Here is a 23108-nt window from a genome sequence, read left to right as displayed (position 1 = left end):
TATATATATAAAAAAGATTCGCTTTTCCAAAACGAGAAAAAGAGGAGGTCTGTCGACATTCTCCGACGCGATCAGGATGAACTGTCGGGTTCATCCCTGTCGGGTGTTTTCTCTTCTTTCTTCTCTGGCACAATGGAATCTATGGCTGAGCTTTCTTTGCCGAAACAGCTTCGGATGCTGAGTAAAATTTGCAATTGCGCATCAGCGTGTTCGATTACAAGAATACGGCTGCAAATCCGCAAGCGCGCTAGTGGGCGCCACGCGTGAGTTCCCTGTCTTTCCCTGTCATTCGTGCTACTTTTGTAAAATATAAGGGGTTCCATGTATTCACTCTCGTGCTATTTTTTTTTCTATAGTAGAGCAAATGCGTGTCTGAACGGGTTAGTAACTTATCAGCCTCAGCGAACCTAAGTCTTTGCTGGTCTCTACCGCATTTCTTTACTTTTGGTGTCCACTTTGTGCCCCTAAGGAATTAACCAGCTCTATGTCGTGCGCATTACATGTGCTACCGAAGTCAGTTTCCACGCATTACTTGCAGTTGAGTAACGGCTGCATTTCGTTTATATTTTACAACTGCGCTTTCGTTTACATTGCAAGCTGCTCTGGCGCTAGTCGTTAGCCTCAGAGCTGCGGCTCCAAATGTGAATGTTGCCATGATACTTGAGTCGTATGCTTCCCTTCTAGTTGAAAAGGAACAGCACGTTGTGTACCACTCTGCTACAGATCCAGAACTCGGGCCCAAGTTCGGCTCGTTTCTTGGGGCCTATTAGCCGCCTTATCCGTTGCCGCTCGTAGGCTGGCCTGCCGTTCGCTAGCTTTCGCTCCATCTCGACGCCACACGTGCTGCGGCATGCGCGACCTTGGAGCTATTTTGGGTCACGTGAGCGGGAGGCGAAAAAACAGAGGCAAGGGCATTCCTGGAGAGTAATTGGGCGGAGAACCGATGTCCGCCCCGACGGACGGTAGCCCGCGCAGAATCAGCCGGAACCCGATGTATATGTAGTTCGATGCAGTGTCGTACAGTACGAGAGCTGCGAGGACGTCTCGCAGAGGCGTAGCTGCGCTTTGTGAAGGGCTGATGACGTCACACAATGCGCTACGCGTGCATGCGCGTTTCTTTTGTAGTCTGCGCGCGCCATAGTATCGGGTCTGTTTGTTCAGAATGTCACCGTGCACACCGACTCGCCCGTGAGTCGCCCGTAATGAGTTCTCCGGCGTATCATACCTTTGAGCGTAGAGGACGGGCACGTTGTAAGGAAGCGGGGTCTACGTACGCGGAAAGGAAACAATGGACCACAGACAGGAAGAAAATGAAGAGGAGGAAGGAAGAGAAAGGAACGCAGCATGGAATGAATGGAAGAAGAAGCGAAGAAAGAAACCGAGAAAGGAAGGAAACGGGAAGGAAGTCAGTAGGTAACAAGAAAAAAGAGAAGAAAGATAGAAATAGAACTGTAGAAAGAAGCGACGAAAGAAGGAAAGAAAGAAAAAAACGTGGAAGGAAAAGATAGGAAGGAAAAGATAGGAAGGAAAAGGAGGAGGGGGGGGGGGAGAAATGAAGCGAGAAAGGCATGAAAGAAGAATAGGTAAATTAGGAAAAAAAAGAAATGAAGGGAGAAATAAAGGAAGAAAAGAGGAAGGAAAGGAAAAAACAAAGAAAGAAAGTAAGGAAAGAGAGAAAGGAAAGGATAGAAAGAAGGCAGAAACACGGCATGAAAGTAGGCAAGAAAGATCGAAATGTGAGAAAGCAGAACAATGAATAAGCCGGGCAATATTCTTGCGAGTATAGGGTGCTCGAGGCTTGAAGATAATCCACTTACGGCGGTCTGAATGCCTTGCACTGTCTCAACGGCTTAACCAGCGTTGTACGCAATTCGGCGGACGGGCTCGGTAGGGGCAAGGCGCGTTGTTTGTCGCGTGGGCTTCATCCGCGAGTGGGCGATCCGGGCGCATGCATGCTGCATCGGCGGCAGTAGCGTCGTCATCCGTCTGGACCGTGTTGTCCTTCATTTAGCGGGGCCCTGTACCTGGGAGCTGGAGAAAAAAATAACCGACGCAAAAAATCCGAATCAGTGAGTCAGGATGCCAAGGCCGCGCTTTCGGACGTCAGAATTGCTAGTGTGGGCTACTCGACGGCAGTCTTTCTGCACGCATTCAGTTAACCTGTTACAGGCGAATCGCGTTACTGATGTCAGAAATATCTGGAATTGGCGCAACACAGATATGAAACTTCGTGCTGAAAAGTGACTGTGGCCGCCTTTGGTTTTGTTTTTATGCCTGCTTGTCTGTATACGTGCGTTCATTCCTCTCTGTTTTTTTTCTGTTTCCTAAAAAAATAGCTCCTTTCAGTTAAGCGTTTGTGTGGCATTTGCTGTGGCTTATTCTGCATGCATAAATTATTTCTAGTTCCCACAAGAAGACCGCTGTCTGTATCCTGTTCCTGCAGTTGTGACATGGTTGTCTAGTTCTTATAGTCACTCTTGCCTTGGGCACCACATAGTAGGCGAGAGAACCTAAGAGTAAAAAAAAAAAAGAAATTGACTGGATGCAGACAATGCAGAAAGAAAAACTCCTCTAACCTCTCCTGCAGTCACTTGCAACCGCCCTGACGCCTGTGCTGCGCGGTAAGGGGAGCGGTGCCTTTCAGGACTTGTATTTAGCTCTGATTTTCCTTTAGAGAGCGTAAGCGTTCTCGCCTCTCCTATGACGTGGCTACGCCCTGGCTATACTAGCTCCTACCTTTAGTGCCAACCTATCTGCGGTGTAATCTAAGAAGAAACTGCAAGTTTGTGGTTGTTCGCCTTATTGGGTTAGTCTGCTGGTCTTCCGTCATCTATCTCGCCTTGATCCTCTGTAGCCTCCCACGCTGTCTGCGTAAGAGCCCTTTGAGAACGCAGGGGAGAAAAAAAAAAACCTGATGCCAGGATGGTCGAGCACTTCAGGCCATCTTACCTTGACACACGTATTTTTTATTTTTTTCTAGTCTTTTAACGCTACATGCTGGCGTCGTTAGCAAATCTTTCTTTTCAGTGCGAGGACAATATGGCAGACCTCGCATTGCATGTCTCGGCTCGTCTATTATGGTAAACACCGCGGCGTTCGCTTTGCCTGCAATTCTGTCGCCTTATCGGGGCTCTTTACCGCATCCCACGATAGCGCTGCGTGACAAGCCGGTGACAAGCCCGTCACTGTTATATACGGACAGGTCAACAACACAGTCGAGGTGACCTGTCTCGTCCTCCTTCGTTCTATGCTGCATCGAGGCGTCATTAACCGCGGGCATCGCATGTTGCGCTTGTTTCTCCCCTCACAAGAAAAAAAATGCATTGTCTTATTCCGCCCAGCACTTAGGCTGCAGAGCTGAGAGGTGTGCACGTGTTTTCGCATCACTCGAACTAAACACCGCTAAACTCGTCCCATGGCCTGAGTGACACTAGTTTGCAGCGTACATGCATATTTTACTGGCACGGGCGTCGACTAGTCCTTGTCACAAACACCCCAGGAGACACGCGGGAAGACAAAGGGACGACACGTGGGAAAACTCTCAGCATACAGTTGGAGCACACGACACGTCGCATATCATCATCATTATCATCAGTCGCAGCAGCAGCATGACGACGCCCTCTGTGGGACAACGGCCTCTCCCATATCTCTCCATTAACCTTGTCCTGTGCCAGCTGCGGCCACCCTATCCCCACAAACTTCTTAATCTCATCAGCCCACCTAACTCTCCGCCGCCTTCTGCTACGCTTCCCTTGGAATCCAGTCTGTTAGCTTTATGACCATCGGTTATCTTGTGTTACCATTACATGTCCTGCACGAGCCCATTTCTTCCTCTTGATTTCGACCAGGATGTCATGTCATTAACCAGTGTTTGTTTCCTGGCCCACTCAGCCCACTTCCTGTCATCTTAACGTTACACCTATCATTTTCCTTTCCATAGCTCGCTGCGTTGTTCTTAACCTAAGCTGAACCCTCTTTGTTAGCCTCCACTTTTCTGCCCCATAGGCGAGTATCGGTAAGATACAGCTGTTGTACACTTTTCTCTTCAGGGATATTGGTAAACTGCCATTCATGACCTGAGAGAACCTGCCATATGTGCTCCAGCCCATTCTTATTCTTGTAGCTATTTCCCTCTCATGATCCGGATCAGCGGTCACTACCTGCCCTAAGTAGACGTATTATCTTACTACTTCCAGCACGTGGAGCATTACCATGGTTTTGTGGACATTAATTTTTAGACCCACAGTGCTGCTCTGCTGGTCTGACTCACTTATAATATGCACTACATCGTGGTAATTTGGCTACGTCGTGCCAAAACACATGCACTTTCGAAAAGCGATGAGGCTTCTGTCGCATCAATTATGGCTCATGTACGTTCTAATGCGTTCACATTTACGTCGGCTTGCTGGGGTTTGCTTTGCTTTTCATCGCTGTATACACTTACGGGACTGCAAGGAAACCCTAAACACTAAGGAGTAAAAAAGGGAAGTATGCTGTCCTCCAGAGCACACTCTTCTATAAAAGGTTTTGCGCTAGAGAACAGCTTGCACTCTTTTGTAGCGTGAGCTACATTGGCTAGTCTCGCCGTTTCGGGTGCTCTCTTGCTCGACCATACTGCGCATGCGCGAGGAGCAAGTGACGTCACTACGCACAGCTGGCTTGCCTCGCTGCGCGCACTCGCCGCTGTGGGCTACTGCGCTTGCGCGAGGAGATTGCGCCGCGTGTATAAATGTGAAGGGATACAGAGCTACTACGCCTTATTCCATGAAGGAAAAACGCCAACGGCAATGAACAGAATGAACGCCGACAGCCCGCAGCCCACATTTCTTATCTCATCACCCCACGTACAGGCGCGGCCATAAGTAAACGGAGCAGGCTATTCCGTTCGAAGTGCAATCACGCTTTCTCCATTGGTAATGAAGAAGCGTTGCTTGTCTACAAGAAAGCCAACCAACCTCCGCTACCAGCATGCGCGTACCACTGCTGGAAATTTCAATTAGGTGACGCGTGAAAAATGTTCGAAAACAGTTGCGTGCTGCGTTTACTTTTGTCCGCGCCTGTACCTATAAGCACGATTCAGGCGTCCATTGACCCAGGGAGCAGTGTTATGCGCACTTCCTTTCCTCACAAGGATCAGAGTGTCAAACGGTGTCAACGCCAATGAACACAACGAACGCCGATGGCCTATGGCTTCAGCGATGCTGACGGCCTATACCTTCACCAACGAGAACGAGAAGAGAAACCATCAGAAATAAATAAACGCTTCACAATTGATTCTGCACATTGTCTCGTCTTTAATTTAGTCATAGTTACAGTACCGGAATTTGAAGGTTTAACAAGGGGGAAACCAAGCTAATGACAACCAGCTTAACCAATATATACCAATACCTCACGCTACGTATATCCTGGCATAGCAGAGCTAAGCCAATGCCAATTTTTACTCCCATAGGGGCATTTTCCTGTTTAGAGTGCACGCCGCCGTGTCGCCAAAGAAGGAAAAAATTGCTATTGGTTGATTTGTGCCAGCCTGATTAAGGCAAAAGCTTATTTCTTCCTGTGTTTGGAACTGAAAGGTGGAAGGTAGGCCTGGTACTGTTCTTCCTGGCTTTGCGGCATCCGACTTCCGCGACGTTGAAGACTGCGAAGATATTTCCGGTACGTAGGCGTCGCGGTAGCACTCTCGTAGAGAACCCATTTAGTGACACGTAAGAGCCGGCCCGAATTTTTCAAGGTTTTCCTTTTTAGCCGCCCTCGCAACGTTGCACCTGCAGCGGGTTTATGAAGCATCACATATCGCACTTTTTTTTTTTCAGGAATCGTGTTAGGGAGTTGTAGGTTTAGTAATAGACTGGCGACAGCGCAGCGAGCTACGAAGAGGAAAGCAGTAGGCGTAGCTTTAAGACCAGGAAGAGAGTAGCGGCGCTCAGGTGGGAACAGATGCCTGTCTCCTCCGGGGATGTAAAACGTGATCGACACCGAACGGCAGCAGATTATATACGAGAGTATTACCTTAATTCGATGCGGCGGTGTTATCAAGCTCCGACTTCCGGCCACGATTTCCCTGCATCATGTGCAACTTGTCTGGCAGATGTTTGCCGGGTGGAGAAGTTGAAGGAGTCTGTGCGTAGGCCGCGCCACTTATCCGAGCTGTATCGCGGAAAAGGAAAAAAGATAATGAACGGCATAATGCGACATCGGTCTGCGTACGGACGCGAATAATCACCGAGCGAGAATCCATGTTATAGAAACGCGGTAGTGACAGGTTCCTCGACGGCACAACCTACGCACTCTGCAACCCTCCTCCGTATTCGCAGCGGCGCTACTGCTATTTTGATCTGACTTTTGCACTTATTCAGGCACATTTTTGAGGAGGAATAATTTAAACTAAGTCCATAATGTGTTGTCACTTTGCGCTCTCATTCACTGACGGCATTTCCTATAGCCCTAAGGAGGCCGTGTACATCGTGTCAACGCGCACATTGAGGCACTCATCCATTTATGGTTTATGGGTGTCGCCCTTGAAGTGCATCGTCGAGGGCTGCGTTACAACGGTAGGCAAGCAGCGCCGCCTTCAAAAAGGAGAAAACTCAGAAAGAAAAGGCGGGCAAGGTGAAGAGAGAGAGGAAAATGAGAAAGCAATATGGAACGAGAGAAGGAATAAAAGGAGGGTTGAAAGGATGAACTAAGAAACAAAGAAATACTAAAAAGAAACATCTTAATCCAACCCATGGGTCGGACCAAGCAACCATGGGCTCCACAGTAACTACTACTCTCAGCACGCGACATCTTTCTTAGTGGTGGAACACTTCTTGCCTCGACGTCACAGTCGCCCCTTCCGTTCGTGCGGAAATGTTCCTCGACATCCGTGTGGCGCTTCTGTGGCTGCCATTTCGACCCGAACCCAGAATACTATAATAGCGCAAAGACAACAGAAGAAGAAACAGTTTTCCATTCACAACGCCGTATGTATGCGAGTATCAAAGCGATCGCCCGCAAAGCCGCATCCCTCATGTTCCTCTATTTTGGTCTCCATAGCATTTCTCACCGCAGAAATATGGAAGGCTCTCCCAGGGGTATATACAGCGGGGAAAAATAACTACACAAAAAGCAACCCCGAAGCCTGTTGGCAGCGACGCCCTTCCTGACTTCGCTCTTTGTTGGTTCAAGACATGCGGCGCGTATGCTTATTTTTTTGTTGTGTTTTTTCTGCTGTTAGCCCGGTGTTTGATTGGCAGGAGTTGCCTTTCCCAGCTGTCCATTCGCATCGATGCATTCGTATATATTATTATCTGCTTCTCGCTTCCCCATTGCCGCACATGAGTAGAGACGCGCCACTCTATGTACATCTATATCCCCGCGAGCTATAGCTCGGTCGTCGTGTATATACACAGGCATTCGGCACGTGCCTGGTAATATTTCCGGGGGCGCTTCCCTCCCCGCTGGACGAAAGAGGCTGGCGTCTCTGCTCTTTATGCGCCGTGTGTACGTTCGGGCGCCAGGCGCGATATCTACCGAGCCCCGAATGCCTCTCTGCATGTACTCTTCCCTCACGCGACCTGCTTGTGTATTCTTCTCGGCCCCGCGTGTGTACATTTCCAAACCCCACTGTGGAGGGTTCCGGTGGCCGGTCGCATTTGGGAGAACATGCACCGCGTATTGTATTTCAAGACTCGGATGCTGATGCGATGCGGCCCGTCTTTCTGGCACTTTCTGCCGGCTTGTGTATATATATATATATATATATATCCAGACGATCCTTGCCTAACCTTGAAACTAGAATAAAAATATCTCGACTATGCCTATTCCACAAGTTCTATCATTCACCTTTAGGATCATCTATCATATCAACAGCTCATCGTCCTTCTAGCCGCAACAACCACATCAAGACCGTATACCCACCCGCTGCAAGAACTACATCTCATTTCCGTTCTTTTTTGTCATATCATCTCGAGACTGGAACGATCTGCCGCCGGAAGCCGTACTCATCGTCAACTGCATCGACTTCAAGCAAAAGATTGAGGCCAACCTTATGTAATCATATTTGAAAACTTTAAAAGGGCGCAAACACACACGACCACAAAGTACAAGAGACGAGACACAAGCGCCGTCTCTTGTACTTTGGGGTCGTGTGTGTTTGCGCCCTTTTAAAGTTTTCAAATATGAACCAACTTGCCCAAAAAGAAGTGCTTATGTAATCAGTAATCTTTATGTATCCTGATCTTTATGTACTCTGTAATCTTTATATAATCTGCATGTAATCCGCCCATCCCTCATGTAATGCCCCACAACCGGGGCCTTTGAGGTAATAAATAAATAAATAAATAAATAAATAAATAAATAAATAAATAAATAAATAAATAAATAAATAAATAAATAAATATAATATGAATGATGCCCTCCGGGGCATTTCAAGCCGGGCGGAAGGGATGACGGCTGTCTTCGGCGCTGACGTCTTGGTTAGCCGGCCGGGTGTCTTGCAGGAACCTTGGGCACCGCGTTCGACCCGTGTCGGTGTTATTGCTGGATGAATTTGCTAACATAAGCTTACCTGCGTGGGAGATAACTCCTCGGGCCACTCAAGACGGATTGGATTGCTCGCGGATTGTCAGAGTGGGCTGTGTTTTTTCTCTCGAAACCCGGAAAACCTCCGAATAGGGCAGCGAAACGTAGCGCCGTGTAGGGGGCGCCACCTTACTTCGAAGAGACTTACACTTCCTGTTTCGTTGGAAAATGTCGCTGCCGCACAGAAAAGTGCGAACTTTAGCGAAAAAAAGAAAATATTAAAAAAAAAACAAAGAAACTGAAGTGGCCGGTATTTCTTACTAGCCGTGGACAGGTAGCAGCGGTATCCACTGATGTAAAAAAATATAGCTTGAGAAGTTGGTTATTTTATAACATTGCTTACCTCAAGATATCCGAGCTTGCAATGTCTGCAGTGTGTAAAGGGCCTGTGGATTGTTTACGTTAGATAGCCTCAAAGGAGGGCAGACATGGAAGAACTGGGAAGCACTCGGTGCTCGGACGCTCTTAACGGCACCGGTGCTCAAGAATTTCACGCGTAACCCAGGGCTAGAGCCGGCGCGTAGGATAAGTTCAAGAAAAATACGTGAAGTGCGTGGAGCGTCAAGCAGATGATGAGGCTACGTAGAAAAGTGAGACGTCGTTCAGCCCATTGAAAAGATTAACAAGAGCAACAGACAGGGAACAAGAAAACGCAAAGACATCAAAATGAAAGAAGGAAACGTGATTAGGAAGATAATGACCAGCGGTCATGATTAAAGAATGGAGTGGCGGCTTGGGAGCGGCGGAAAAGGTTCCTAGAAGCCACTCGATACGACTTGATACATATCGTTGCACTGCTCGCTAGAATTTGACGCCAAAAGTGGGAATCGGGCTTCGACAGATTTATTTATTTGTGATACTTACAGTGTGTTTTAATGCGGGGCGGCAACTTGGATGCTAACAAAAAGACACTTTGATTAAAGACAGCGTGCGCACTCATGAAAACAAAGTAATAGCGGTAACAATAAGATATACACAGAGAGGATCGTGGATTTGAGAAGCAGCCTCGTAGCTGATATCAAGAGCAGGAAATGAACTTTGTCTGGGACACGTTGTGGGGGAACCGTTATTGGTTGCATGCTAGGTTAGCGTCATGGATTCCAGGCTCACTCAGGCTTAGAAAGGTGAGGAGGTCTTTTGCCATGACGTGCACATGACCTACCTGATGGTAGGATAAATGCTCACAGCGCAAACTACATTCGGGATTCCTGACATCACTGGGATTCCCTCAGTGGTGCTTCTGAGGCGTGTCCCGTGCCCAAGCCGGCCATGTGGGACCCCATAACTTTTACCCTTGGGAAAGGTGAACTACTACAATTTTTTTTTATTACTGCAGTCAAAGGCATACATAACCTACATCATGCGTAAAACACAAGCTATCAGATGCTGGATCAGTCAGACGAATGACTGCACGATTCACCTCTACCCGATTTAATAACACAGCAACCAGTACTTATGTCGTATGTCTAATACAGCTTTTTTCTCTCTGTTAGCCTACATGACTGTCCAATTATTTCTTGCGCTCCCTTGATATGTTTTTGACACCATGAAATGGTTATTTGACGTACTCATTGCATCGTGTGGTCTTGAACTTCTGAAGATAATGAGAGAAGTGCGCTTTGATTTCGATCACCTGCCATAACTAGAGCAACAGAGCAATTGGTGCTGTTGTTCAGTAGGCAGCTGAATAGCAATGACGTGCATGTCCTGGATATGCAGGTGTCTACTGCATGTTCTTTTCACCTCCTAGCACATAGGTGGCTGACCAAGTTCGTCGTGGATTGTTTTGGGTGCCACTATATTCCACCGATTTTTTTTTGTTTTCCCTTAAATTTCTTCGCGGATTTTTTTTTTGATTTCCTCTGGTTCACAGGCGTGCAAAATCATCGGGCTCTTTCAAAGCAAGTGTCAAATAGCATGACGTTTCTGGCAGGGAGCGTTCTTATTTTGCTCCTTGGCATGCAGTGCTGCTTAACGTCTGACGTTCCTTAAACGGCAGCAGTCGGCGCGGAGAGACCGACTGACACGCCCTCCACGCAGCTGGACGTGATTACGTCCCGCATGACCGGCTTTTTCCTGTGGGCGACAGCTGAAAGCTGTATAGGGCTCCGAGTTAGCAGGGACAGCTGCAACGGCTAGAGCGAAGCGAGCCTCCGGCGTGAGTCACACACGCGACGCCCGGAGACGCGCGCATATAGGCGAGGCGGCTGGGCCAACCGCACTACGGAGTCCCACAGGCCTGATCCACGCGACGGCCGCGTCGTCGTATAATAAACGAACAGCGGGCGCCGTGCCGAACCGGAATTGCCGGCTGCGAGCGCGTCCTTTCTTTTTTTTCCGCTCGTACTGCATTTCTTCTTTTCGCCATGGCAACGGCGTTAGTTTTGAGTTTGCCGGGCCCGGCAGCGGCAGCAGCGCGTGCGGCGCATTTCAGTCTCGGCACGTATAAGGTCGTTTCGCCCGTCTACGTTGGTTTCGACCGCGTTTTTCTGGCGGCGGCGGCGAAGGAGAGTGGACGTCCGGCTGGCGGCAGCGCCGAGGCACTCGCTTCTTCGCCCAGTGTCACGCATCTCTGTGTCTTCAGTGTGATAGTCGCGTCGTTCGATTCGCCGGTGTCTGTGCGTTGCGGTGGTTTCCGTGGTCCCAGGGCCGGCGGCGGTCTCGCGACCAGAGGACGTCCGGTTGGCCCCCCAAAAGCGAACGCCTCCACTCTGCCAGCGCGACGGCCCCGGACGCTGACCATATCGGGCGTTCCGAGCGGATAGACCGCGAGCAGCCTTCGCTAGAAAGTGTGTGCGTGGGCTTTGTTTCCGACGCTGGCCAGAGGTATCTCCTGTTTACGCGCCAGAGTGGCTAGACCCTCCCCCCACCCCCGTTTCTATGTGTGTGTGTGTGCTTCGCAAGCGTGTTTACGCGTCTTCTCACTTCCCCAGCGCGCTCATCGAGAAAGGAAGAAACCACATCGCTCGTAGCCGTCGTCGTCGGCGTTGCCTGCGTGTGCGTGTTCCAGGGCACCCGTCACGGGCAGCGGTGCGTCACCTCGTGACGCAGCGTCAGTAGTGCGCGCTAGGCTTCTGCAACCGCCGTGTTTACACTCTGTGCAAAACAGGCGATTCGCGTGTGTTCTCCTCCGCTCCATCCGTATAAGCTTCGAATAACGGCCCCTCCAGGAGCATCGCTCCCCGAAGCATTTCACGTCCGGATACATCGCCGTGAGGACAAATGATCCAAGGAATGTGTTATCGTGCATCTGTCGTCGTCGTCTGCGCGGTGGTTCTGCTTGGATGAACGCGGAGGCGTGCAGAACCGCCGCCTCACCAACTGTCGAGAAGCCTGTGCGGTGTTTTCGTTGAGTGCCTAACCAACTCATCCATTCCAGCGTCCCTTTGGAAGTGACCAGCGGATGTTTTTCTGAGGTGAGCGCGGGGGTCCTGACCGTGAAGGGCATCCTCTAGAGATCCCCGTGTTTGCTGCATAGCGGTGCGACCCTGATGTGTAGCATAAATTAGCGTCTGGCTTCAGCGAATGCGTCTCCGTACCGAGCATTTGTTTTCTTTTTCTTTTTTTGCGGCGAGTGGCCAAGCTGACCATCGGAGGGGGGTTAGTGGACCCGTGTGGTCCCCTGAGAGATGGGGTCCCGCGGCGGGAGGCTGTACTGCAGGGCGCAGTGGAGCAGAAAATAAGCAAATACAGTGGAACCGGTCGATGTGTGGTTCAGGGGCTAACGGGTGGTCAGCCCCGTCCTCGAAGGTCGCGGCTATGTGACAACGGTGTTTGCCTTCTGTGGAGACTTGTCTCTGTCTTGGCAGTGTTTGACGGAACCTTGATAATGACACGATGTTTGTTCATCTAGCTGGCAAGGATGTGTACGGTGGTACTTTATTCCGATGCTCCCGGCAGGGAAAGCAAGGAGTCGTTTACATTTTACCCCTTGCAAAGATTTTTGTAGACTTAGTGTAGACTTCTTGTACTCTCTGTTGCCTTCCTATCGATATTTCGTTTTGTCTGTTCGTTGTCTATAAACTGCCTCTTGACAGAAATCTGCAAAATGTGTGTGGCCATAAATGTATAGATTGTGCACTGTGGCCATTGTTTGCATTGTATACTTCAGGAACTTCAGAATTAGTCTGCTTGGGAAAACTAAGAGCAGTTGCAGACGTAAACCTACTGCAGTTTCCCGACTGAGCAGACAAAAGGGTAGAATCGTCAGGAATTTCTAAAGAAAAAACAAGAAAATGTAGCGAGTGCAAATGGTACTGTATGTATTAGGCGTTCGATATTACGCTTAGCTTAAACGTTGAGGAACATAAAGGCGGCAGCTGTCTGGAAGCCGAATCTAAAGCACAATTTCTTTCATGCAAAACTTTTGATGGGGCTGTTCCAGCCACTGGTCAATAACGATATTAAACGACAGACGACATCCATCGCACCGACCGATAATAACTGCTTCCTATTCATTTGTGAATAATATCACGAGGGCTCTTCGAGTGTGTTTTCCGAAAGTCTGCTCGACAACCCGGCGTGTTCAAACCGTCAGTCAGGTTACAGAGAAATATGGAATAGATAAACGAGTGTGCACAGACAGCCTCCATAGCTTATGCTAGAAGGAGATACCCGTGTCTCTCGCCGAGAAGGTTGGGTTTAATGGCGCGACCGGAAAAAAGGCCTTCACGCGTGACTGTACGCTGACGTCTCCACCTCCACTTCGAAATATGTAACATCTGACGATAGAGCGTTTGGTTAAGTTGACACGTCAGAAATTATGCACGCATTACGCAGTCAGGTCGCAGGCCAAGCGTATGTAAATGTGGTACGTAGAAAATACCAGCCAGCACTGTACAGCGACCATATTCGTACTCAGGAGCTGCGAGATACTACCAGTCAGAAAGAGAGTCGGCCTAAGGACACAGTCTTCACACTCTGGTGGGACACACATGGTGACACCTTTGTGTATTAGTAACTGCTGTCAAAAGAAAAAAAAAGAACACTAGTACGTACTGCGGGAATTCCATCGTACTAGCACTGCTGTCGGTTGCCTGAGCAAACAGAAGCGGGTTTTATTTCATGCTAACATAATAAACTGGTTAGGAGTATTAACGCGCTCGTTAACGGCTGGAGATAGGAACTAACACTCCGTGGGAAAGTTGTGACGAGCTAATGTTAACCACACAGGTGCCTCATGTGTTATCAACGTTGAGTTGTGAATATTTTGACGGTCTCTACACCGTTGCATCATTGTTATTAATGGTGTGCTATGAACATTGTTTACAGGTCTCCGCACAGGTGCATCACGTATTATTAATGGCGTATAGTGAACTATCTTCAAGCTCTGTATATTAATGGATTTAATGCCACATCAGCTCTGCGTTAAGAGTGCTGACGCAAATCTGCAGGCGACTTCGAAGTGTTTACGCGGTTTCATCCATGTAGTGGGAGACACTTTCACACTAAACCGGCAGTTAAGCGAAAAAAACCTTAAGAAAAAAAATGTCGACATGTTGTCCTGTAAAAATTTTGAAAGGAGTAATTTTGAAAGGAGTAAAGGAGTACATTAAGGAGTAATGGATTTGGAAACCTTAGCCAAGCGAAAAATTTCTTTTAAAAACTTGTTTAGTCCTTTAAACTTAGTTATCACGCACACTATAACTTATTGTTATAACGGTACCGTTATATTCAAACGTGAGCAATGTAAAAGGCCAGCTTTTTCGCTGTGTTCGTTATTATTGTGTGGGAATACGCGGAACCAAAATTAAGAATATGCAGAGAAAGCTTTTTATTTGATGAAGATAAATATAAAATGGCCTTGATCCCTATACTGGACAGAAAGGAACAAAACGTTTACCTTGCTATTCTGCTCGATAGTTTTAGTTTTGTTTAAAGCGCATAAACTCCTGAAAAGAAGAACTGCCGTAAATAGGTTGGTGTGAATTGTCTTGGTTCCTGAGAAACGTTTACCGCAATACGGACTGAAGGGAAGAACACGGCTTGTACTGCCCCTTCGAAACTCTTGTTACGAAAGTTACGCCTTATGTGGTTTCTTGTAACGCGTTACAAGATTATAAATGAAGCTCTCCGTATGCTTAGTGATCCATAATTTGGGCAGTGGCTTTAAGTCATCAATACACTTCAACTTAGAGGCCTTTATGCTTCCCAAGTAGACCACCATTCATTGTCAGTTTGAGGCTCGCAACATGCACAGCACTTCTCAAAGCTCTGGGCCTACCTTACATATGGAAGCTATACGGGGTGCTTCACCAAATATTTTGCACAATTTTTAAAAAATAGGCTTTTTGAGTGAGAACTTTTTCGACATAGCATTGTCAGCGGTGTAATAGAGCAGAACACAGCTAAGACATGCCAACTTGAAGGAATGTTAATTAATATTGAATAGTTTGCTTTTAACTATTACTGTCAGGCTCCTTAATTACTGACAAGCGTGTAGGCCGCTGCAAGTAATACCCACATCATTTTTTAGAAATTCGGAAATGCGGTTACACCGGGCGCTCTGGCTTAATAAATTTTGGCTACATCGGGCCAAAATACGCGCGCTTTCGAGAAGCTTGCAGGCAAAGCCATCCCTCCAGTGTAGGTAACTCGTCGAAATAGCCAAAATATGTTCGGCCACAGCGGCGAGGGTAATTGAGTTTTCGAAATTCGAAAAACATATATGGATATTAATTGCGGCAGCCTTCACGCCTCTCAATAATTAAGGAGCCTAACAGTAATAGTTAAAAGTTAAATATTCAGTATTAGTTAACCAACCTGCTAGTTAGCACGTCTTGTTTCTGATGTACTACACAGCTCACAATGCTATGCCGAAAAAAAAAGCGCTCACCAAACTCATAAAGCCTTTCTTTAAAAATTTTGTGAAGTCTTAAGTGAAACACCGTGTATATGCTGCAACAGAGGTCTGGAGTAAGCTTGTTGGTTTACTGCGGTGAAAAAAACTGCTGGCACGAAATAGGGCCGGGAGCCCTTCTAAACGTAATGCTAAACCAACTTGCCCAACGCTTGATCACCGGAAGGGACAAGCGCGCTCTCCCTCTCCTGTGGTTTGTGTGTTATTTGTTTTTTTATCTTGTAGAGAAGCTGTCGCAGTGAACCATATTTTATTGGCATGCACAAAGCTAGAGAAACTATGGAAAAGAAAATCATTCAGAGTATTTTACCAAAACCACGTTCCTTTACACCCAAACATACTCTTCGGAGAGAATACAAGAGTAGACATATCGCGTTAGATTGTTAGATTCCTAAAAGGTGGAAATGTGATCAACGAAATGTAACACTAAGATGTAGTTGTCCGCCAGCACAACGGTGAGATCATTCCAACCCTGTGTTCGGCGCATGATATCGCCTCAGCGGCTTATGTGCCATAGAAGCCAATACACCAGCCAGCCTTGTTCCTTCTTTCGTACTGCGAAATTTCAGTAACCTTGTGGTCATTGGCCTTAGTGCGTAGAATCGGAATGCGTTGCTGTTTAGTGGGTCTTCAATGAAGGCCCACACTGTTCGTACTTAAAAGAATGGCAATAGCCCCTCATATATAAGTGCAGCGAAAAGCTTTCTGCAGATCATGTATCATCCTAATGAGAGAGGCATGATGCAAGCAGATTAACAATCAAATCAGCCATCCTGGTTAGCTTAGCTGTTAGAGCAACTGCCCTGGACAGGTGGTGGTCCCGGATTAGGACCCCACGCCAGGATGAACTTTTCCTTTACCTACGAAGTTTTTGTGAAAGTTGTATAGCTTCCTTTTGTAGCCGTATGGCTGCACTTGAGTGGATTGCAATTGGAAATTAGCATTATTTACTGCCAATAACAAGCGTGCGCAAACGTTGAATACAAACAACATAAATACAGGGAAATTTTCCGGACGACAGTGGAACTAAGAAGGAAGACGGCACAACACTCCATTCATCATTATCATCAGCCTAACTACGCCCACATCAGTTCAAAAGGCCTCTTCTATGTCTCTCCAAGTAACCCTCTCGTTTTCCAGTTTCGGCCACTGTATCCCCGCAAACTTCTTAACCTCATCCGCCCACCTTACTTTCTGCCGCCCCCTGCTACGCTTGACTTCTCTTGGAATCCACTCCGTTACCCTTAAGGAGTTAACTGCTGAAAAAAAAAAACTAGTTTTAGGAGTGACAAGAAAGGAAAATGCGAGTGCTTTCACATACAAACTCTGCAATAATGACATGTAAGGTAAAGGTATTCTAAGCGGACAGAGCACTGAGAAAAAAATCCAAATGTAAGTCTTGTGGCCAAAATTAAGACATGTGATTGTTCCTGCGTATGTTTGGCTCTCCTCGTAATGTGACTGTGAGATCTTCTACGCTTTATGAAGTTTGTCTATATTTTTTTTCTGAAAGGCAGGTATTGAGAGAGATGAGGTGACTTACTTTTCTACGAGAATCTAAGGTGTGTGTGCTGTGCTTTCACATTGTGTTTGTCATAAGTGAATCGCGCCACATTTTTGGACTCACTCGAACTGAAGGATATCTTTTTTGTTTTGTAATGCGGGTCTGATACTATGACTTATTTAACTGCAGGCCCAACGCGATGGCCATATAGCAGAAGCTTGGAATTCACAGGTACCATCGGGGACAAAAGTTGTATACTCCACGTGGCGGGAGCCGAAGCAACGGAAAGCTCCCGCATTTTGGCAAGCTAAACCACGAATAGTTAAAACGAGCCAAGCTACATGCCTGCTGGTAATAAAAGTCACGCATTGGCTGTCTCGATCCCAGATGGCACCTGTAGATGGTGTTGCAACGCAGTTTTCCATCGCTCCGGCTCACGCCGCGTGGAGTATACCACTTTTGTCCCCGGTAGTACATCAATCGTAAGCTCCCTGTTGAGGACGGCAGTTTCAATAGCGGAACAGTAGAAATTTCTAGTGTATGCCTTGTTCAGTTAGCTTTTTTGTAAATAATTCCCAGATATTTCCAGAGGTAAGGCTGCAGCTCTGAAATGTCATTATTGCAAAGTTGGTATGTGAAAGTGCTCGTATTTTCCTTTCTTTTCACTCTTGAAACAATTTTTTTTCCAGCAGTTAACTCCATGCCCCAACTTGTACAGTATAGAAACAGCCTGTAGAGTTTCTAGTAATATTGCACTATCACGTGCGCGCGCAATTTCCTTACAACATAGTTATCGGCAAGTACTGGATGGAAACATCACTGTTAATGGCGTCAACCAAATCATCATTGTAAATTAACTAAAAAGGAGTGGTCCCAGAGCACTTTCTTGAGACACGCCTGAAATAACATGTGACATCCTAGATGAGCAATGTCTAATCGCTGAGATAGGCTTTGATCCACTGTACAATATGAGCAGGAAGGCCTACGCATTCAAAGCAGTGCTACTGTTTCGCGTGCGGCACACTATGGAACGTTCTGAAAAAACCTCAACAACACATCTAATTGGCCATTCGCATACGGCACGCTTTAAAACTCGTGCGCAGTCGTTGGATTGCGTGACAGTAGACTTGTCTTTTCGTGAGCCATGTTGGGATTCCAAAAATACTCGGTTATCTTCATAGAGCTGTTGGATACATGTTGAAGACGATATGCTGGAGCATTTTACAGCATGAGCTTCTGACCGAAATTGGACGGTAGTTTGAGAGAGATAAAAGTTCACATTAATTTATCAAACTTAGCCAACACGTAACTTTGCTTGCCACGGGGCGCAGTGCTTCGAAGGTCCTGACCTTATAGTATGCTTGAACCCGTCCTCCAATCTGCATTGCTTTCTTGTCAGGAATCATGACTGTATGTCATTTTCAGCTCGTGAGAGCTCTTGTCACAAGTATTGCACAGGCAGAACTAGTGGTGAGATTAGCCTGAATGTCCACGTTCTTGTACTAGGGGCGTTGCAAATGTTTGGAGAACTCCCGAGCTTGACGCTAAGGCTTCCGAAGTGCGTTATCTCTTACACTTATGTTTATCCCCTCTGCGTGTAGGGCACCCTTATTCGTGCAGAAGAAAGAAAAAATATTTTTTTTTCCAGTTCTCACCATCAACTATGTTGCAATAGTGGGACGAACAGCAATAAAATAATGCGTTGGATTTGCTATATTCCACGTACTTAAGTGGAATGCAGCTCAGAATCAGCAGCATGTATGCCGCAATGATACATTTGCATCCCGCGCGCTTGTCCATTTTGTGCGGTTATGCCGGGCAACACATTACAGGACCGGCGATGGCGTCTGTAATCTTCTTTTTTTTGTTTTTTTAAACCATCTCTCTCGTGAGCAGGGACAGCGCCCTTCTGAAGCAATGCATTCGTAGGGATTATCCACAGGATCTCTTTAGCTCGATATCGTGATGCAGCTTAAAACCCCGACAAGAGGCGGAAGTCGCCCCTCTTTGCTTGGCGTAGCATTTACCTTCCCTTTCTCTGCACGTACGACTGAATGCCATCCTCAACGAGGGCATCCCGGTATCGACAGCGAACGACACCGATGATCCCTGTGCACGCAATCGAATGGCACCAGCGCCGATCGACGCGTCCTGCAGCGATGGTGGCGTAACTCTGTACGCTAGAGTGCTTCCGGTTCCACTGGTGGGTGCAGTTCTAATCTGGACTTGAAGTTGTCTCCAGCTGATCGAGCGACCAGGAAGCGTCGCTTAGTGCTTCTCCTTTATCTGTCACAGGTTTCCATACTCCGGGTCAGCTTTCCTTGTTGCAGGCAAATTTCTCCGCAGGCCGTATTGTCAGCCGTATCTTTCGCAGCTGTCGTACCTTGTCTGTCGCCTGCGCGTTTGAAGCTTATTGACCGGAAAACCATTAGAGCCGTGTATGCCTATCTCAGGCGAACAAGTCCTGCCAAGACAAACTTCTATGTAGTTTCATACCCGCGTTCGGGGCCTCTCTGAGTTAAGTAGGAGTCGCCTGTTACCAGCTCTTCGGCGGTAAAGGGCATATCTCAAGTACTCCTCAGCTTGACCTCGCATACGGTGTAGGCAACGCCAACGTCACTTAGCCGAGCTGGCACGAATTCCGCATTCGATCGCTGAAAGTCGTGCGCATTTTATAGTCTGGTCAGCATCAAGTGTCTTTCCCAAGCGGCCCTAATCGAACCTAGCCACGTTTCGAGCTCGCACGGAGTGGTTTGGTCAGAGCCTGTTCTTTTATTCTCCCTCTATCCCTTCCATCCCCCCCGCCCACATCTGCCCCCTCCTGCCAAGCTTCATCGCGGCGACTCGTTCGCTGGAGATTACAAGCGCGGTAGGGTTGTGAAGAAACACGCATGGTTTATAGCGCGGTGAGTGCGACGCGGTCCAAGTTGGCCCTGCAGGTCATTGCGCTAGCGGGCGCTGTCAGTCCTTGTTATATTGCGTCTAAACTCACCAAAGCGAAGTTACAGAACGAGGCGCTCTCCGTAACGAAAGCGAACGGCTCAAAGCGTGTCCCGAGTCAGTTTGGCGAGGCTGAGCTTCCCCGTGACCCTCAGCACAGTCGGCGGTGCAGATAACACGGGAGAACTTTAGCGTTACCTCAGCTGTCGGCGGTGAGAGAGAGAGAGAGCGCTAACCGCGACGCCATCCTTCGCTTATCGCGAGAAGCAGCCAGCGCCGAGTGTGGTCGCTGTCGCGTAGCGTCGGCCTTGGCTTCTCTCCGGGCCGGCTTAAGAGAAGTCTCAGGGCCGTCAAGGGTGGGGGCTAAGGTAAACATTAGAGCAGTCTGTGGGTAGTAGGAGACCGGCTCGCTGGCTACTGTTGCTGTGCTCGCTGGATGAGGAAAGGGACGATGGGAAAGGAGTACAAAAGAACGACTTCTGCAGGCTTTTGTCTGTCCCCCCATCATGCCTTCGATAAGTGAGTCCGCTCCGGCGCCCAACTCTGCGACACGGCCAAGGTAATGCAGAGTGGCAGCTTAGCTTGCATGGAAACCCATGCGTTCATAAAAATGGCGGATTGGGAGTAGAGATGTGAAGGCCTGAAAAAAACACTGCAATTTTGGAAAAAAAACCCCGGTTTTTTTCGTTTTTTTCAGACGAAGGAAAATGGAAAGAAACATCGAAAATTTCAATTTTCAATTTCAAAATGCAATTTGAAGGTTTTATGGCTGCTTGCTTTCAGTTTAGGTTTTTGTTTTTGCTTTGAAAACCTTTACAGCATGCATGGTTAAAATATTGGAGAGCAGTCGTCACCTCCGGTGCCAGGTAGTGTTTTTTAAGCGTGAAATGCTTTTAGCCCCCGTTGTCGGCAGTGTGGTGACGTCACGCCGAGACCGAGAGCCATCATCCGGGCACTGAAATGCACTCATCCGGGCACTGAATTCCAGTCATCCGGGCTCTGAAACGAGTTTTTAAAACGTTCGCGCTGCGAGTACGCGGGTTGAAGGCCAGGTCACATAAAAGCTCCAGGCTTGACTTAAAACACACTAATAGTTTGAACAAAACGGATGCAAATTCTACAGCGCCACACACGGCATAAATAACATAGGCTGATGTGCATGTAAGCGGTTTTAGCCAAATACAAGCCTAGCTTCTTGATTTCCAACATAGGAGAGTACAGAACATCCGCAGGAATTTGGTACAGGACAGGGGTCTTCAGCGAAGCACGTGGCCCCTCTACCTGGTGGCAAGACCTTTGCACCAACCAGCCGCTAACTCGTCTGGCTTGCCGGCTGCTGCAGATACCACCGTCATCCGCCAGCTGCGAACTAAACTAGTCCCGTTTCGGAAACGTCCATACAAGGATTCGCAACAGGCTTCCAGGGGAACGCATTCGAAAGCTTGTGTATGTACAGGCGAACCTAGCTGTGGACACAGCTTCAATCCACGCGTAGTGCCGCATCCAGCGACAGTGATTCTGAGTCCCATATGGAGTGACTTATAGATCAGTTTTCATGTTCCCTTTCTCGGTGCAATAGAACAAGAAGTTCGTTCCACAAATATGATATTTATAATTCCATATTCGCCTGAAGTGGAAATCATTATTTATCTTCTCGGTGCAATAGAAAAAGAAGTTTGTTCCGCAATATGACATCTATAACTACATATTCGACTGAACTTCGGAGCATTATTATTGATCGTCGTGCTGTTGCAAATAAATCTGTTTTTGTCATGTTTTGCAAAATTTCCAATTTTTCATGAAAAAAACCATGAAAAAAACGGTTTTTTTCATGCCATTCAAAATTTCATGAAATTTTACATCTCTAATTCGGAGCCACCTTAGAAGTGAGTGACAACTAAACAGTGACGTAATAGTTAAAAAAAAAAGAACGACGATTACGGTGCTCCGTAACGCGAAATTTGAGCGGAGCTTGATTTTACGGTATATTGAGGAAGAGAATTTGGGCGACGCATAAGCTAACCTTAAGAGTGCAATGCGAAGCATGGCCGCTTTGTCGCACAAGGCCTCTTATAGGATGTCGCACTGGATGAAAGCTCCGCCGTGGGGTAGAGCTGCGCGGTGCAACCCTTGGCAGGAAGACCACCTGCTTTTTCGCTCAAAACGCCGCCGACGGCGACGACACCGACGACCGGGGGCCTTTCATCTATTTCGTTAAAGTAAAAAAAAATACCGAAGACACTTTGGAAATGCTAAAGTGTGCTTGACGAAAGCCTCGTGGTCAACCCACCGCATATACCGTGTTGTACATGGCGCCTCAGTGGAATGGCCACAGTGTTCGCCAATATCCATTTGAATTATTTAAATACTTGCAGTAAACGAGGGACTCTCTGGGCCGCTTCGGAGCCATGCGTCTCACTCACTCGACTGCAACGAGACGACTGGCGAAGGAGCGGCGGTGCAACTGCCACCGCCGACGCGCGCGCGCTCGTTCTACCGCTACTGTGTGACGTCACGACTGCTATGCACAGCTGCGCCCCCTACCGGCGCGCCGGTTGCTAAGGGAGGGAGGAGGTTGCGGCGCTGCGCGGAGGAGAGGCCACAGTTGGCACGATTCCAATGCACGGACGGACACCGCGAGCATGAGCCATCAAAGGCTTTCGCCTTAATAAGAACGCGTTCATGTCTGCGAAGTTATGTGCAGAAAGGACCCCATGCTTCTGAAGGGACCCATTAACGGTTTGGTTTATGGGGCTTTAACGTCCCAAAGCAACTCAGGCTATGAGGGACGCCGTAGTGAAGGGCTCCGGAAATTTCGACCCCCTGGAACTGTTTTAGCTGCACTGACATCGCACAGTATACACGGGCCTCTAGAATTTCGCCTCCATCGAAATTCGACCGCCAGCCGCGTCCTTCACGTCAGCAGCCGAACGCTATAACCACTGAGCCACCGCGCGGCCTCATAGAATTTTAAGTCACTGTGAATAAGAACGCTTGAAAGTACCTCAGTGACCAAGGGGAAGAGGACGAGGTTTTAACACCGATTTTTTTTTACATAAAAAGAAATGCAGATAGCGCAAACCACAACAAAATATGGCGAACATGGATTATATTTGACAATAAATGGGGTCATACTTTACCGAGATGAATCCGCTTGGTTGAACACCTACAATACCAAAAGTTCGCACAGTGTAACTTTTGTTTGTTTTATGAGATTCTTAATGTCCAATACAAATTGCAAAG

The 23108-nt window shown here is 47.7% G+C and overlaps 1 protein-coding gene across 3 annotated transcripts in view; it reads left to right on the top strand.

The window, feature by feature from the left end:
- The window catches only part of Lmpt (four and a half LIM domains protein limpet), a 277389-nt gene that overhangs the window by 192209 nt on the left and 62072 nt on the right, over nt 1-23108 (top strand). Inside the window, exon 1 of one of the 3 annotated variants that reach the window (XM_089572507.1) lies at nt 11514-11978. The exons of the other annotated variants lie outside the window; for them this stretch is intronic. The gene's annotated coding sequence lies outside the window, so the exon portion shown is untranslated. Of the gene's footprint in view, nt 1-11513; nt 11979-23108 lie in introns of those variants that run through there. 3 annotated transcript variants of the gene reach the window in all.

This window comes from Amblyomma mixtum, chromosome 2, assembly GCF_055824585.1.
Source record: "Amblyomma mixtum isolate Tamu chromosome 2, ASM5582458v1, whole genome shotgun sequence".
NCBI classification, from domain to species: Eukaryota; Metazoa; Arthropoda; class Arachnida; order Ixodida; family Ixodidae; genus Amblyomma; species Amblyomma mixtum.
This window is presented reverse-complemented; position numbering and strand designations above follow the sequence as displayed.